General features: G+C 30.4%; 1 protein-coding gene across 4 annotated transcripts in view; it reads left to right on the plus strand.

Moving 5' to 3' along the window:
* Positions 1-635: 635 nt before the first annotated feature.
* Positions 636-19,728, plus strand: part of LOC140445278 (octopamine receptor beta-2R-like) — a 1,072,317-nt gene continuing 1,053,224 nt past the window's right edge. For 3 of the 4 annotated variants that reach the window (XM_072537205.1, XM_072537202.1, XM_072537207.1), the window contains exon 1: positions 636-824. The gene's annotated coding sequence lies outside the window, so the exon portion shown is untranslated. Of the gene's footprint in view, positions 875-19,728 lie in introns of all 4 variants that reach the window. The other variant, XM_072537203.1, reaches the window with a different exon arrangement.

Consider the following 19,728-nt stretch of genomic DNA (forward strand, 5'->3'; position numbering starts at 1 on the left):
TTCACTAAAAGTGGATTACCTTGAAAACTAATTTTTGTAACTTAACACCTTCTTTCACTTTGCCCTTCATTTATATTTTTAGTTACAAGTAAATTTCAAAAAATTTCCCTAAATTCTAATCATCACAATTATCTGACGAATCTCAGGAATTTAGCCAGCATATACAAATATTCAAAAACTTTTTTTGAAAACATTTCTGAATGAAGTATTTTTTTTTATAAAAAACAAACAACTTAAATTGTTCGCTTGTAGTTTATATTTAACTTCAATTGTTTACTTATTTATTATTTTTTTAATGTTTTAATATTCTCTAAATGTAGGAATAGACGAAAATAATGCTAAAATTTAGTTTCCCTAATTTACAACAAATTTCCCTCTTAAATCATAAATCTTCTCTTTGTATGCACGAAAGCCGCGTTGGAAATCCATTTTCATCCTACATTTTATCCCACAACGTGTAGGATCCACAGTACTCCCTCGGGAATTCTCCAAAAACCTTCGTACCACCGTCCTATCAGGTGCAAACTGCAGTTGCACCAGGGCCCTGATCAATGCCCTGCCGTCCAGCCACGGCAAACTCGGATTTGTTGGTTGGAGAACGCGCCAAACTACGGCAGTCACTGTGTGCGCCTCGATCTAGTAGGCATCGCTGCCACCGAAAAACAATTGCCGCTCTGGTGACGACGCGTCGCGCTACAACACGCTATTTTGAATTTTTTTGGAAGTCGATTTTGACTTGCTGGTTTGTTAGTGTTTAGATTTTGTGAGGTGAAAGTTTTGCACTGTATTTGCCGAAGGATTACTTGAAAACTGCTTTTTAAAAGGTATATCCATTCGAATTCAATACGATCAAGGAAACAGAACGACAGCGAAGGTTTTTATAATTATTTTAACTATTTTGTAAAATATTCCTAACAAGGATATCAGCATTATGTTTAAAAATAAATATAACTAATACTAATAATAATAAATATAACTATTTCTATTATTTTTTATTTTCAATACAACTTAATGAATTGAATTATTATCAATATCTATATCTCTTTTAGACAATTAAAGGTATATTTGGTAAACACTTTTAAAAGTGTTTTTCTAATGCATCACTACAGCATTAGCAAATGGTGCTAGGTTGTTAGATTTATGAGTTTCTTTGGCATTATTCTGTATTTAAAAAAATTGTCATTTTGAATCTCTTTTCGTTAAAGTTTTATATTAATTTGTTTGACTCCGATTACATATTTATACCGATGCATCATAAATAATAAAAGGCACTGAAAGTGCCTCAGGTACTTCACGTTTCTTCCAGGGCCTCTTACGGGTTGCCTTTAATTTATGGTCATTTTAATGAAATAGACAACGGAGCTTTAAAACTTTGTAATTTTTTTAGATCTTACAATCTTATAAAAAAAGTTGAATTTAACAATCGTGGAAATAGATATCTATATAATATCTTCATCCTCAATGTCTATAAATATTGATGGTATCACAAAACTTATGAATCTGACCACACAGGTATTTCCTTTTAGAAAACTTACTCTTAATTTGAACTAGATTTTGCTAAACGGCAACTTTAAATTTTGTATATAATGATAATTGTGGTATTTATTTAAAATTCAAAATGCTGATTGATCTGTTGCTAAATTCCAGAAGAAGCTAAATTTTCACCATGAAAATCGAAATTGTTAAATGAAAATAATTCAAATAAAAAAATAAACTGCTTTAATGATACTTTGAACGAAATACATGAACACTTCAATTTAGTATAGCTATCATAAAACAATCTCATTGCTGTACCTAGAAGTGCGAAATGTGTATAAAAATTCAGGTAACTCTTAACAAGCTATGTGAAAACTTATTAATAATAACATACATAAAAATAATGTCACTGACAATTCTGAACGTAAGGCAAATAGTTTTAATAACCACTTCTATTACTGAGAGACTAATACATGAAAATGAGATTTCTCAGCTAAAACTTTTGATGACTATTTGAAGTCTATACTATAGAAAAATATCCTGTGTTTTAGTTATCAGTCAGTGAACTTTAGTAATGTTAACTTAGCTATTTCAGAAATACAAAACAGCAACAGCAAAGATTCTGATGGATTTAACACAAAAAATATAAAAACTATGAAAAATGTAATTTTTAAATCTATAATAACTTTAATAAATCAAACCTTATCTTGCAAGACTTATTCTAAAGTTTTGAAAATTGCAAAAGCAGTACCTCTGTTTAAGAATAAAAGCTTTATTGATCATTGCAACAATTATCGACCATCTTTGTTGCATATCTTGTCAAAATTTCATGAAAGAACTTTAAAAAAACCAGATCAAATTATTATACATTTTGAATCTAATTCGGTTTGGACCGAATACGAGGTCGTTTTGGACCTGAGGGTGTTTGATTGACAATATATTTCAGGTATTTTTAGTTGGAATAACCCGATCCTGAATGGCAAGTAGGAAACCCTCTGCCTCCGGAAACATCTTAAAAGGTTGTCAACCAATAGTTCGACGCTGTATTGTTGACATAGTCTTGGCTGATCTTATTGAGATGCAGAGGTTTACTCATCCAGGTCCGCATTTTTTTCCTTAGTCAAGTGGTTTATGTGCATTTCTTGTTTTCTCAGTTTGGGCGGTGTTGTGTTATCTACTGCGCAAATTGCTCGATCTAAATTGCTAGATGCCTCAATCTTCGTCTGAAAATAAGTTCTTAAATTAGCTACCTATTTATCCAGTTGCTCATCTATGCCCACTAGTCCACAGTGTATACCACAGAAAAAAATCTGTGTGTATTAGTTATCAGTCAGTGAACTTTAGTGATGTTGACTTGCCAAGTCAAAAACACAAACTAGTGACAGCAAAGATTCCGATGGATTTAACACAAAAAATATAAACACTATTTAAAATTTAATTTTTTAATCTCTAAAAACTTTAATAAATTAATCATTATCTTGCAAGACTTATTCTATAGTTTTTAAAACTGCAAAAATAATACCTCTGTTTAAGAATAAAAGCTTTATTGATGATTGCAACAATTATCGAGCCCGTCTTGTTGCCCAACTTGTCAAAATTTTATGAAAGATTTTTAAAATAGCAAATCAAATTTGGATCCAATAAACTACTTACTTGCCATAAACCAGCATGGATTCCGGAAAAATAAAAAAACAACTGTAGCTATTGGTTATTTCACTAGCAATATTTTGAAAAGGTTTGAAAAATACTGTATACTATTGCAGTTTTTTAAATCTCACAAAGACTTTTGATTTCGCCAAACACTTTATTCTGGTCAGAAAGCTTTCTTATTATAAGTTCATGGCATTGCTATTCAACTAATCAATTCGTATCTGTCAAATCGCGACCAGTATGTTTACTTAAAGCAGTGCGGTCCTCAAAAATAATCTCTGATGTTGGTTGCCCTTAAGGCTTGGTTTTGAGCACAATATTATTTCTGACTTATATTAATGAAGTACTATACTCTCAAAGTGTAAATATACACTAATTTACCCAAAAATATGCATGTCTTTTACAAAATATCCATTTTTTAGAAAACATGCATACTGTCAATAACAACATATATTAAATAATAGTATATTAATTAAAAGTAAAATACTATTCCTTAGAATTATGGAAACAATAAATAGCCAAATGTTTTTTAAAATTTTTTAATAAAAAGTAATTACTATTTCAATGAGAATAAGCCACAATTAAAGATTCAAATATATTTATTGACGTTTCAATTTCCACTTCGGAAATCGTTCTCAAAATCATTTTGAGAACGATTTTCGTTGAAACGTCAATAAACGTACTGGTGGCGTAATATAATTTTGTGTAGGCACATAAATACATTTTTTTGAAGTTTTTTTTCATAGGTTATTACTATACGTCTTAACGAGGAAAATAAGCTACGTACAAATAAGATCCGTGCATTAAAATTATCTGAACCAGCCTTACAAATTAGCTCCTCAAAAATGTTAAACAAATTAAATTTCGCAAAATCTACTTACAATAACAGATCTGACCGATCTTTTGTTAACAATTCAAAAACTATAAGGCCCTGAAGTTTAGACACATTTAACAAATGTTAATAAATATTAAAAAGGTTATTAACAATGTTCAAAAATTGCGATTTTGTTGTTTATTTTACAATATTTTTTTTGTTTATTAACCGATTTTAATTCAGCGTACCTCTCTTTTTCTATCTTTCTTCCAAAAAAGTTGTCTGTTGACATCAAATCTCTAAATACTCAAGTTTCTAAGTAATGAGCAAAATAATGAGTTTGAGGTTTTGGTTGTTTATTTAAAAATAGTTTCACTAAAAAATTGATGAATCCCTAGATGAGGGTTTTTCACCTCATACTATTCATTCCAACTGCCAAACGCGTCTATACAATTGTGTCGAGTAAAAAACCAACATAATTGGCCTAAAAGTACTTTTTCTATTATTATTAGCTTTAAACTATGTATCTATCTAACTATCTATCTATTTATTTATAAATAATAAAACAATTTTAGCTGTTTATTAAGCTTTAATATATTTCGAAGAAACAAATGATATTTCAGCAATTATTTTATTTGGTTTATTGTCTGTTTTATTAGCTATTAATTCTCCCAATATTACAGATATTAATTCAAATTATTAGATTCTTGTGACAAAGAAAGTTCTGTATGAAATGTTATGAAACCAATAGAAATATTACCTTTTTGTTTATAAAACTTATATCGATATTAAGGACAATAAATATCTAGACAATTTATTCAAAGAAGTTATAGTGTGGCACGTTGACTGGATATATATGCTTTTTAACTCAGACGCCAATAAAACAGTTAAAAATGATATCAACCTACACTAACCTAACTCTAATATTATTTTAAATTGAAAAGTTATATATTATATTTTTTGAAAATATTTACCTACAGTAATTATTAGGTTGAAATGTAAACACATAAGTTACTTTTAAAATTTATATGAAGTTAAAATTAAAAAAAAAAAAAAATATATTCAGACCATCGACTGCAAAAAGAAGAAGATCAAGATCATGTTTTCTTTGAGTGTGCAAAATATTGGTAACACAGTGAAACTTTATTAGACCTACAAAATTATTGTTAGTTAGTGCTTATTTTAAAAATTACCTCTTTCGCCCAGGACTATGTGTTTTGACTTATTGTAAACAAAAAAGGTCCTGAGTAATGGTCGAGTTATAATAAGGGTCTGCATTTTTGCAAAACGCGAAATCGGCTATTTTCACAGCTCTAAAACTCAGTAAAAAATCAATAATTGTGAAGTTGGAAAGTACTTAAACTGAAGTTTAAATATGCATGTACAATATTCTAATGTGTTTTTTAGAATTATTTTATTGCAAAACACTTGTTTTCAATATTTTTCCCTATGGAACAATGGGAGAGTTTTTGAGGATTGGACAATGTACTAATATCCAACGAATAATTAACACATTCGCGACCAACCTATTTTTAGGTCTGTCCAGTCCAACTGATTGTGGTTATACATGAAAAAAACATGCTAAATCCACCATTTTTGGGAAGGAATATTATAAGTAATTGAACAAGGATTATAAAAAAAAATATATTGGATAATGTCACACATGTGTGACACTGGTTTATAGTAATAAAAATTTGAACATAACCCAAGTGTCACAAATATGTGACACAAGAATTTTTAGCTACTGTTTATAAAAATCATTCCTTTAACATTCCACTCAGCAAAACAGGGTGTAAAACCTAACCCAATGGGCTGTCGATCACTCCCCTTACTGACATGTGTATCAGGTGACAGCCCTTTTTTTTGCTTGCACTGCACTGTTGACATCTTTTCCGCTTATTTTTTTTTTGAAATTGTGTTCCGCAACAAATTTTTTTCTCCTTGGCCATTCTGTTTGTCCTAATAAATGTTTGATCACTTCCTCTCTAAATTGAAGGTACGGCATGTACCATCTCAAAGTTTTTCGGGATGTGCCATAATATGAAGTCATCTGGTCAATTCTGTCAATTCCCGACATAAAGGACTTTTAGTGACGTATCATTACTGGCTTCATTTTTTTCTGGCCTCTACGATTTTTAACTTCAACCATTTCGGAACCATGCTTGCATGTAATCATTATTACATTTCTCTTATCTTTCCATTTTAATACTCTGATTGGACTTCCTCTTTGCCATATGACTTCTCCATTCTTTAATTTTGTTGTTATTAACACTCTTTGGGTTACTTGTTTATTTTTTTTAATGTTCCACAAACGTAGGTCTTCTTTTCATGTAAACACCTGCAAAGCTCATAACTTTTGTAATAATTGGCCGTTTCTCTAAATATTCCGTAACAAGCCTGTTAACTACTTCTGTTGCCGCTGTAGATTAGGAAATTTAGTAAAAATCCATCAGAGCTAGTAACCTCATAAATTTTTATTCCATATTTACTAGTTTTTTTCGGCATACACTATCGGAATAATAACCGCCCTCCCCACAGTAAAAGGGCTTCGTCAAGACTTAAGTTCTCTCCTGTATAGTAAACTTTAGAGATATTATTTATAATATGACTCGTAACGTTTTTAATTTTGTGAAGTCGATCTTATATTTCTACGTCGGCCGGCTTGTAAAAACAAATATTTTGAAGAATAGCTTTAAACTTTGATCTAAGCATAGTTTTTCTAAATATTAAAAAATGACATAGTGGATTTTAGCTCCAGTATAAACGTAAGGAGGGAAGTTTTATATTTCTCATTAATACGCAGAGACCCAAAAATTTGAAAATGAGTATTTTAGGGTTTTCTTTACGTGCAGCAGCTCTGTGGTTTGTCCACTCTACGATTTTTATCAAAAGCTCTTCATCAAATAGTAATAAAAAATATATAGTTGTATAGGTGTTGCGTCAACAGAAATTTCCACTTTGATATTTTCATGTTCAGTAAGCTGATGTATCCCAATATTTTCCTCTACATCAAGCCAGTCCGCCTCATCATTTTCTTGTACAACTTGTCATTGTTCGACTCAAACGCAACATTGCTAGTATCTTCAGTCTCTCTTCCAGAATAAAATATTTTATTATTATGGTTCTCCTCGAATCCATATTCAATATTTTCGGTATATCCTGAACTCACTAACTTCCCCACTAGCCATCTCGGCCTCTAATTAACGATCTTGTGTACTTAGATGTCGATTTGACATTGTTAATACGTCTGAAACAAAAAATAAGGGATTACACCGTATATAAATAAGATAATAGTTATAACACTGTCTAAATGACATGTCCTAGTATGACTTGTCTAAATTATGCATAATAACGACACTTTTCGTATTTGACGTTTGCATACGTGCTATAACTTTTTAGGTTATTTCTTTTTTTTTAAACGTCGAGATCACAACCCAGCCTTAGCGTGAGAAAGAAGGATTGTTTAGGTGGACTGTGGCCAAATTTGGACCCACTGTAATAAACTGTGGTATAATTATTTTACATTTCATCAAGTTTGGTGTCACACATGTGTGTCAGCAGTTCCTACGAAAACTTCACCATCACATATGTGTGACGGTTGGTCGTGAATATTTTAACATTAGCTGTATACCTTTTTATTGCCGCGATATAGCTATGGCTACGTAACGATAGCAAATATCGTTTTCTAGAAACAGTTACAGCAATATATTGGATTTTGGCATAAAATTTCAGCAATAAATTAGCAATTAATTCCTTGCTATTCACTTTTCTAGTTTCACCGTTTTTGGGTCATAGTCCAATAAACAGCAATTAATTAGCAATAAAATATGTCGAAAAGATAGACCCTATAATCCATTTCTTTGTCGAGATATATCTATGGCTATGTTAGTTTAACCGTAATATTAGCATACCCATTGATTCTCAAAAACAGCTAAAGTAAAATTTTTCTTTTTGTAATAAATTAGTAGTAAATATGCAATACAGTAACAGAAAATTGGTAATAAATTAGCAATAAATTATCAATAAATTAGCCATAAATTAGCAATAAATTAGCAATAAGTTAGCAATAAATTACCAATAAATAAGCAATCAATTAGCAATTAATTATACTCTTGGTCTAAGTTCGGCCTTATAAAATGGATATGCTAACTTTACCGACATATATCTTTCGTTTACAGAAACATTAAAAGAAAAATTCTACATTTTTTGAGCAAATAAAACGTGTTGTCTTAAATTGGATCAGTTTGGTCTTACTATACCTATTAGAGTAAATTTTCCTCCCTGAATGATCAAACTTCTAAAAATAGATACGTCTGTAAAAGAGCTCCCTAAGCCTTTTATACATTATTTTCTTATCCTGCAAGTTTTTAAAAATTTAATACCCAAATACCCAACAACTCATCAAAACTTTACTAAGGCTTAGAAATGTGAAGAAGGAGATGCTGCAGATTATATGTACGATAACATTCAGTCCACCATACGAATTCCAACAAAGTGTTTCATTACCAGGCCATGAAAAAATGTGGTTTTATCTATGCAAGCAAATTTGTTATTATCACCGATTAAATGAGATTATCACGATATACTTTTCTATAAACGCAAGCATTGGAATAACCCACCAAAATATTGCCACCATGAATCAAATACGTTCAACTGAACATAAAGTAAACATCAAGGTCACATCTTCAGTGCATGCCAAACTACTTGAGATCGTACTGCCACCAGATCAGACTCAAAGAATGTCTAGGTAAAATAAGAACTACACTTATTTTACCAAGTATTGGAAAATACCAAGTCATCATCAACAAACTTTGAATATGACATAATCTACTTACATATACGCAAATATTTAACAAGAAGGCTGCTCCGATATGAACCAAGTGCAACACTCCAAGTATCAGTGAAACACATAATTATCGAGTTTACAGTACACCATAACAAAACCATCTCGTCTGTCCTTAGTGACAATTAAAAAAATATGCTGACTTCAAATTTCACCTCTTTAATAAATTATCTTAAAATAACTAAACTATGTATCGAAATGTATAACCAAATTATTTCTTTTAGGTTATATCATTTAAAATTGACATACTTGGCCTTGATCTTGTTGGCAGCATCATTTAAACATGTAAATGACTGAAAAAAATCCGAGAGTGCTGTTTTTACCCTACAAATATAAAATTCTGATTTTTTTTGTGTTATAAGTTTGTGTAAACTGTATCGCAATTGTAATTATGTAACGTAAAATTGCGTTTTGTGTATTGTGTTGCATATGTATTGTTTAGGTGATGTTTTTCGACCACCTGTTACTCTTCTATTGTAGGTGTGTTCTTGTTGTTGACTTCTTATTTTAATATTGGCAACCAATGTCTGCTACATTCTGCTGGTGGGTTTGCTGCACATGTTTCTTCGTTAAATTGGTTAAGTAGCTTAAGTTTCCTACTTAGCGAAGAAAAATCTGTAGAAAACCCAGCAGAATGTAACATGCTTTGGTTTCCAATACTAAAACGTGGAGTCAACAAGAAGAATATATCAACAATAGTGGCGTAAACGGCGGTCAAAGAACATCACCTATAATCTTATATATATATATATATATATATATATATATATATATATATATATATATATATATATATATATATAATAATATAATAACGGATTTATTACGGCTGTCGCCGCTTCTCCGCCCCCAATTTCCATCTTTTTCTGTCATATGCAGTTGCCTCTTCTAAGTCTCTTGCCGCCATTGCTTCATCAATATCGTTGCGCCAACTTCTCCGTGGTCGTCCTCTCTTTCTTCTTTCAGGAGGGATCCATTCTAGTACTCTCCTAGGCCATCTGTACTCTGGCATTCTTTTAACATGTCCGAACCAGATTAATTGTTTTCTTTCTATGTCATCATTGATATTTCTCTCCATTTTCATTTCGTTTCTTATTTTTTCGTTTCTAACTCTCTCCAGTTTCGATCTACCGCAGCTTCGTCTCAGATAATCCATTTCTGTCGTCATAAGTTTGTTTTTATTAGCTTTGGTGACGTCCCATACTTCCGAACCGTAAAGTGTAATACTTTGAACTATACTACCGTAAATGTGTTTTTTGGTTTCTCGTCGAATTGTTTTTTGCCAGAGAAGAGAGTTTAAGGCACGGGTCGCTGCTCTGCCCTTGTTTATTCTTTCCCTGATTTCATCTGCGATAATCTTATATACAAAACAATAATATATAACACCAAAAATACACAAAACAATTAAAATTTGATATTTCTAGGGTAAAAACACAACCATCACATTTTTTAGCCATTTATAAGTTTCTGTCTACAACATATAGGCCAAGTATGTCAATTTTAATATGATATAACCTAAAACAAGTAACTTACATATACTATACTAATAACAAATCAATCAAATATAAAAAACTTCCATTTATTAATGGTCTAACTCATTCTGTCATATCCATATTCAAAAATGTTCCTAATATTCTTCTTCTTTGTCAACCATTTTCTATCCACTCCTGAATGTAGGTCTCTCCCAATTGCTTCCATCTTTCTCTATCTTGCGCCAATCTAATCCACTGTTTGCCTGCCACTGTTCTTATGTCATCTACCCATCTTTTTTGAGGTCTTCCCGTGCTTCTTGTTGTTGTCCTTGGTCTCCATTCTAGAATTCTCCGTGTCCTCCTGTTGTCATTATATCGGGCTACGTGACCTGCCCAGCGCCATTTCATTTTTGCAATTTCTTCCACAATATCTCTAATCTTCGTTCTACGTCTTATCTCGGTGTTTCTAATCTTGCCTCTTAGTGATATTCCAAGCATGATTCGTTCCATTGCTCTTTGCGTTGTTTCTAATTTTTTAGCAGATTTTTTGGTAAGGGCTACTGTCTCCAAGCCGTAAGTACAAACTGGTAGTATGCATGTGTTATACACCTTTTTCTTTAAGTTTACAGGAATGGAGGTGTTTTTCAAGATATATGCTAATTTGCCGAAAGCGCCCCATGCCAGCTGTGTTCTTCGTTTAATTTCAGCATCTTGATATGGTTTTCCTAGTTTGATAACATGACCTAGATATACATAATGTTCAACATTTTCTATAGTATGATTTTGTATTGTTATATTTGTCTGGTCTCGGCTCAGTATTTTTGTTTTGCTATAGTTCATTTTTAAGCTCCTGAAACTGCATTTAATTGTTGTAACATATCATTCGTTCCATATTCGTGCAACATATCATTCGTGTTGTAACATATCGTTCCTAATATTAGTATAGCTAAATATAATACCATGAACAGCAAACAACTATTTTCAAAAATCAAAGACCCAGTACCAACCTTATATAAAAGTAATGTCGTTTATGAAATACCGTGTTTAGGATGTCAAAATAGCTATATTGGTCAAACATCACAATGGCTAAAACAACGCATCACACAACATAAAAGTGATTGCCGCTTGAGAAAAAATACTTGCGCAGTGGTTGAGCACTATGAAAACACTGGTCATATGCTAGACTATAACAAAGCTCACATTTTGGCACAGACTGATAACTACAAAAGTGAATTATTTCTTGAAATGTATTACATTAACAAAAATAAAAACACTTTAAATTATAAAACGGACACTGGACAGTTAAGTAACATATATTGTAACATATTGAACAAAATTTATAAATATTAAAAATAGCCAATATTCATCTTAATAACAACTAACCTTAATAATTCATCAAATAAATATTATCCTTCTAACTTTTCTTTTATTGTTATTTTTATTTCTACATTTGAAATAATTTTAATTTTTTATCGTATAGCTGTAACGAACGTGCTTAAGACAATTTAATATTGACATTCAATATTTCAAATACTTCAATCTCAGTTTTTATTTGCGAAATCTTTTAAATTCTGTGAGTGTTTTTAAATGTATCTGTACGCCATTTTTTGTAATGTTCAAATTGTTTTAAGTTTACTCCTGTGGAAGCTTTTAAATAAATGGCGAAATATTAAGTAATTTAGAAAAAAGAAAGATTTTTATTACAGACCACTTTACCCGATAATTTGAACGTATTTATATATATATATATATATATATATATATATATATATATACATATATATATATATATATATATATATATATATATATATATATATATATATATACATATATATATATATACATATATATATATATATAATATATATATATATATATATATATATATATATATATATATATATATATATATTGAAAAGGAGAGAAAACACCATGATCGAAGTTTTAATCCCGATGATTGCATTTGCATAATTCAATCGGCCAAAAAAAGAAATTTAACATTCTAGGTCAAAAGAATGAACTCACTAGAGTTTTTTAGAAGCAAATATCCAAAAAAAAAAGATAAAAAAAAAATACTATAACTGGCGCAAAAGTTAAATGGCTTAAAATCAAACAGATAGTGTATCTTAAAAATGAACCAAAAAAATGTATGTAAAATATACAGCACAGGACATCGGTTTGTTACATGAGGTTGATTTAAGCAAGAAATCCAAAGGCCGTCCATCATCATGTACTGTAATTCACAACCTAGATGTTCTGTATCCAAATGGAAGAGCAATAACAAAAGCGAAGAAAAAATATTTACTGAACTTACTTACGTTTATTCCGCCTGAGTTTCACAGCTTTTATTCAGCATTGAAAGATATTTCCGAAGAATAAGATGAAGGCTTAGAAGAAGAAATTATGCATGAAAATTAAAAATATGCGCTACAATATGTTTTTAGCTAATAAGTTGGAGATTTGTTTTCTGTTTATCTTAATTTTTGTTTTGGGCAAATTACTTGTTTTAGTTTTCTTTTTGGCAAATGTAGCTAAACATAGCTTAACACATAAGTTACTCCAAATCTTGTTTTAAGGCATTAGCTTTTCCTTAAAAACAAATAAAATGTTACACTTTTTTATCATATAAACTGTATTTTTTATTTAGAGTTATCTTTGACATGATTTATCACAAAAACTCCACTTTATGACTTAGTCACCTTTGCCTCTGAGCCATTCATATTATACATAATACATATAAATAAATAAATAAATAAATCAATACATATAAATTTATGCAATATACAATTATACATTTTATCAAAATTTTTATAATAATCTTTTTAAAAATGATTTTCGGAGTGGAAGTCGAAACGTCAAATACTAGTTAGTGAACAATGTGATTTTCATTACAACCAGTAATTGTGGCTTAATCACATATAAATATTTTATTTAAATGTTCAGTAATACTGAGAATAAATTGCCGACATATTGTCAGTTTTAATTTTTAATTAAATATAATATTTTTTACATTCCTTTATAACCTTTGCGCTAAAGAGACCATTCAGTAAATGCAGTAATTAACCGAAAATAATATTATCTGTACATGAAATAAAAATTTACAATTTATATGTGTTTGCATTTGATACACTTTTTGATTTTAGTCATTACATTTTCTGGGAATTAACTGCAAATGTAATTCGAAATATTTTTATATAAATATTCGGCTTTAAATCACCGCCAGAGTTATTTGAAATGTCGATATTTAAAAAATATCTTGATGTAGTTAAATATTTTAATACAATTTTTTGTTCCGGTGTTTTCATGTCACTACATTTAGTTTCAATTGAAACAATAATGTTTTTTTAAGTATTTAGTTTGTAATTTAAGTTTAAATGGGAATAAGCCACAATTAAAGGTTAAAATACGTTTATTGACGTTTAAATTTCCACTTCGGAAATCGTTCTCAAAATACAAACATTAGTAAATTAAACAAATTTTGTTTTTTGTTACTTAGTGAAAAATTCTTCTAATAATTTAATTTTATCTGACTCATCTATATTGACAATTCAGACATACCTTATACATTTTAAAGTAGACGACTTTAAAATGATATTGCCAATATTGTTGAGTTGCGTTCCTGGAACGACTTTACTTATAAGATAGTTCATTCGATTACATGAAATCAACTTTAACTAGAGAATATCCGTCAGAAAAGATCATAACATGTAATTCGTCTTTAAAAAGACAAATACATGCCATGATGACAGTAAAATTCTCCTGTTAATGATTCCATAGTAAATTATGAGGGAAAAACCAGGAAAAAAACCTCATAATACTATCCCGACATGGTAAGTATTTGATCGTGCATTTAGTTTACCTTCAATAAACATCAAATTCCGATTTTATATGTTTGTTATTTAAAAAACATAAATGATGTATTCTCTATATGTTACTGACTTACCAATACTGGTATTTTTCTTTTAATAACTTCCTCTTTCAATATGGGTAACCAGATCCTACTACATTCTGCCGAGGAATTCGCGACACAATTGGTCTCATTTAGCATAATTAGAGCCGCTTCTTTGATTTTTCTCTTTTTACCATCCGTTTCTTTTAGGACTATATTTGAATCATTCCATTGAACCCTATGTTCATTATCCCATGCGTGTTTACAGATTTGAGATCTATCAAATTCTCTATTTTTAATATAGGATTGATGTTCACTTATTCTAACATTTAATGGTCTCAATGTTTCACCTAAATAAAACTGATCGCATTCACAAGGTATTTTATAAATGCAATTCTTTGTCCTTTCTTGTTCATTGTTAGGTTTGGTTTTGGACAAAATAGATCTCAACGTGTTTGTTGTTTTGAATGTTGTTGAAATGTTGAATTTATTTCCTATCCTTTTAAGCTTTTTCGATAATCCTTTTATGTATGGTATTGTTATTTTCCTCGTATTATTCCTTGCATATGCTGTAGGATCTCGTTCTAAGTTGTTTTGTTCTATTCGATCGATTGTTGAAAATTTCTTATTTATAAACGATAAAGGATAATCATTTTTTAATAAAACAGTTGTTAACAAATGTTTTATTAAATATAAATTAATTTAAAATGCCACAAGAAAATAGCTTCAGAACAATATTTAGTTTGTACATATGTCAGAAAAAAATAAGACAATAAAGTAGAATATTTCTATAGTCAGTTAAAACAGACTCTTAAAAGCCTAAAAGGAAATGAAGTTACGTGTATCCTTAGTGATTTTAATGCGAAAAGTAAAAAAAGATTAAAGATTTGACTGGGTAGGCGAATATGGACTAGGAAAGTGTAATAAACGAGGCAATAGGTTTTACCGACTCATTTAAGAACGAAACATGGAAGGGACTAAGAGATAATCGTACACATCAGCAAAGTCCACCATTAGAAGAGGAATCAAAGCGAAGATAAACCACTATGTGATCAGCCCCAGATGGATGCTGCTCAGCTTCCAGAGTTCCCAGCCCTGAAAACAGACCCACCCGAGGAGGATGAAGATCGCCTACGAGAAACGGCTCATCTATACTGGTCAGCGCGCCACCAAATGGCTAACATGCCAAGGGTGGGCGTTGGCTAGTAAGTAAGTAAGTAACTAAGAGATAATCCACATCAAATAATTAGAAATCAGATAGATCATATTCTAGTAAGCACGAGACTCAAAAATGGTGTTAATAGAATAATGACATATCCTAGTGCAGACATCGGTTGTGCAGACCACAATCTTCTATACTTCCAAGATGGCGTCCGATAGACAAGTCGCAGTTTTAACGGCGAAACTAAATAAGCTAAAAAAGCAGGAATTATTCAGTTGTCGATTAACATTCGTCGAGTGTACATCGAAAACAATTAGGCAGTGTGAATTATCAGTACCAGTTTTTATTTAATATTTTGTAGTTGGGTCTATTGAACTATTAGGTTTGTGTGTGTGTGTGTGTTTAACACAACATGGAAATTGATGACGATCGGAATATCGGAATATCCCACCAGATCGGGGAAGGAAGGAAAGTCAGTATGAAAATCTAAATTTAAATTATAAAAATTAAAACGGCAATAATAAGGTAAGCGAAATATCTATTGAAAAGAATTATTATTCACTTGGAGATCAGGGACCATACTATGTTTTTGTAGAAAATAAATCAGGGAATATAGGTAAATTGCATAGAATAGGAGCCGCAAGGTTAAAATTAAATGCTGAAAATGAAATTAAACATAACATTGTTATTATTTCAATAATTGGTAGAATTAAACTGAAAGTAGAATGTACTACATTTTTGGCCACAAATAAATTAGCTGAATCTAAAACATTATCGGATAAAAACTATGATGCGTATATACCTACTTTTTACACACAAAAACGAGGTGTTATTAGACATGTAGATACTGATATTTCTGAACCTGAATTAAAAGGTTTAATTAAAGGTAAATTTGGTCAGGTGGTTACAGATACACAGGTTAAGCGGATGTTTAGAAAATCTGACGATAAATTAATTCCTACGGGGACTGTTATTGTCTCTTTTAAGGGACAAACAATTCCTAGTCAAGTAGTAATAGAAAAAATTGTTTATGATGTCGAAACATATATTCCTAAAATAATACAATGTTTAAAATGTTTGCGTTATGGACATATAGCTAAGCAGTGTCGTGGTAAGGAAAGATGTAAATTTTGCGGTAATAAACATATTAGTGATAGTTGCGAGAAACAAAACAACCCTTCGTGTATTTTTTGTACAGGCAATCACTCTGCTACCGATAAATTTAAATGTCCAGAATTTTCCGAACAAAATCAATTAAACGTTTAATGGCAACAGAAAACATAAGTTATGTGGAAGCCCTTAATAGACATAAATCAAGCTACGGCATCAGCTACCAAATCTCCCACAGAGGGATCTAAATAGACAGTCAATATAAAAAGAAAGAGAATCGCAACAAGTTCATTACCACCAGATCCCATTAACCAAGAGCGTAGAGATATCCCTTCCAACTATCCCCTCTAGGCCCGTGTATGAGAGTTTTAGAAATATTCCACAATATCACAAGGTACCTTTAGGTCAACCGAGTACTTCTTTTTTCACCCACTCTGATGTTGCATGTATACAGAGCAACACAATAATGTAATCAATTCTAAAAGTTATAAATGAATATATACCAACAGATGATAAACAAATGTTAAATTCAATTAAAACGAATTATTTACCAAAATCCACAAGGAAAATAATTCCTGCAGCTGGCTGTATACCACGTATCACAAAAAGAGGTTAATCTTTGTAAATGGGTATATTTTATAAAAACCCTTAAAAGGGGTTCATTAAAAACACGAATGTTTTTGGAACAACAGTTCCATCATCAGGTTAAAAATACAGGTTACCATGTCTGAGCCACCAAAATATTAGGGTAAATCCCTTTAAAATATATAATGTTACCAAAGATTGTACATGATGTTGTTAATATTATTTGATGTTTAATATTTTAATTAAATTTTACTTCAGGTAACATACACCCATGCTTTAAGTGAGTTCCAGTGTCTGGAGAGTAAACCTCTTCAAACGGACTTCAGCTGGTAACATGCATTTGAGTATTTTAAGTGAAACTTGGTTAAAGAAACATTTGAAACCAAATTTTATTGGGTATCATATGTTTCGTTCAGATAGAGAGGATGGATTTGGTGGTGTAGGTATTCTTCTAAAGAACAATATTGCTTTTAACAATACAAAGAGTTTTAAGAGTATTGAAGGTTTAATGACTGTCTCTTTAGCTGTTAAAGTAAGTAATTTATTTACATTAAATATTTATTCATTGGTCATTGATTCTTGAAAGCCTGAAATAACCTTTTCTGTTGTCACCATCAAGTGTGGGGTTGTGATATTACTGATAGAGCAGGAATTAATTTTCATAATTTCATAAAGCAGGAATAAACCTAGTTTTTCTTAATAACGGCGCGGAGACTCTCTTCATTAAATCAAAATAATAAATTGGCAATAGACCTTTCTATTGTATCTCCTGATTTGGTTACATTATGCAATTGGCAAACAAAAATAAATACTTTAGGATCTAATCATTTTCCAATATTAATAGAAATCAAAAGTAATAATTATATTATTAAAACAAATCAAAACAGATGGAATTTAAACAAAGCAAATTGGTCACTTTTTTCTGAAAATATTGTGTGTGTGTGTGTGTGTGTGTGTTTTGTTTTATGGCACTGGAACTAAGCCAATTAGCCAGAACAAATGTGTGAAAGTTATAAGGAAAATGCTTCAGTTAAGTATTAATTTTCACTTAATGCGTATCTAATATTATCTTATATTTAATGAACAACACATATTATTATACATAGGGAGGGGATCCCTGGAATGGATACAAAAGAGTGGGATTTATGTTAGTGTGCTTATAATTTAAATTTACATTTAACTGTATGTACATAAATAACCTCATATACTCGTATATCTTCAGTTGCAAGTAAGCTCGATAAGTTAAAAGGTGTGTCTATTTTTAATTTATATAGATTACTAAGTAGTGTAGAGATCTCTTGTTGAATAGAAGGGCATTCTAATATAATATGTTCTAAACTACCATGTTTTCCGCATTCGCAATAATCTTCGTTATGGATACCTAAACGGTGTTTATATTCCGGATACATTGCATGGTTACTTCTGATTCGTGAAATTGTTTTTATAAAATTTCTATTTTGTACATTAAAAAACCATGGTTTTATGTTTAGTTTTGGAAGCAACAATTTAAACTTTTTCCCAGAGTTGGATTTTTCGTATTTTTCTTGCCATTTAGTTTTCATGGTTATTTTCATTTGGCTTACGTGATCGTTCAAAGGTAGCTTCATGTTAATCATCTACCCTTCTGTAGTAGCCCTTTTTGCTAATCTATCTGCTATCTCATTATATTCTATCCCACAATGACTTTTTACCCAAGATAATGTAATTATCTTTTCATTTTTATTCAATTTTGTAAGTACTTCATATACATCTTTAATTAAATCGTCATACTGGTCGGTTATGTTAATATTTTTTATCTTTTCTAATGCACTTCTGCAGTCAGAGAATATTACTATATTAGTGCCGGATAGGGATTGAGCATAGATTAGTGCATTTTTAATTCCGACTATCTCTGCAGTGAATATTGACGATCCCTTAGGCAGTTTATACAGTCGCTTTATTTTTTTATTAACATGATAAAGAGCCAAACCGGTATTTCCATTAATTACAGAACCGTCAGTAAAGATGTAATCATGATTTTCCCATTTATGATGAATTTTATTAAGAAAATATTTATTTAGTAATTTTTCTGGGAGTCTAGGGTAGTCATCGATTAAATGGAATACAGGACGAATATCGTAGTGTTTAAAAGACGTTAAGTTGTTAATAGTTAATATATTATCCTTAATTTCTGGATAGTTATAATAACTTTCGATCAATAGAGGAGTTTTTTTATATTTCCAATATCGATTTGTTAAAACCTCGATAGTTAACTGATGAATTGTGTGTGTAAGATTGTCATTTTTTGCGTATATCTTAAATAAGTTTTTATTACTTAAGAATTGTCTCCTTAACTGAAGTGGAGGTATGCAACTTTCCGCCTCCATAACAACTATGGGTGTAGATTTCAGATACCCATTACAGATTCGTAGACATTTATTTTGGATTTGATCAATCTTTTTAAGATGACATTCAGAAGCCGATAATATGAAAATATTGAACACTGTAATAATCAAAATAATATAAAACGCTATGATAAATTTATAGCAGAATTAAACAAAGCAGCAGAAAATTCAATACCCAAAAAGAAAAAAGTGATCAACTCGAAATTTAATAAAGATTGGTGGAATGAAGAATGTGACATATTAATGAAAAGTCAAAAAGATGCTCTTTTGCGATTTAAACTAAACTCAAATGCAGAAAATAATATTTTTCTACAAAGAACAATGGCTTTGTGTAAAAAAC

This window comes from Diabrotica undecimpunctata, chromosome 7 (genome assembly GCF_040954645.1).
Source record: "Diabrotica undecimpunctata isolate CICGRU chromosome 7, icDiaUnde3, whole genome shotgun sequence".
NCBI lineage: Eukaryota > Metazoa > Arthropoda > Insecta > Coleoptera > Chrysomelidae > Diabrotica > Diabrotica undecimpunctata.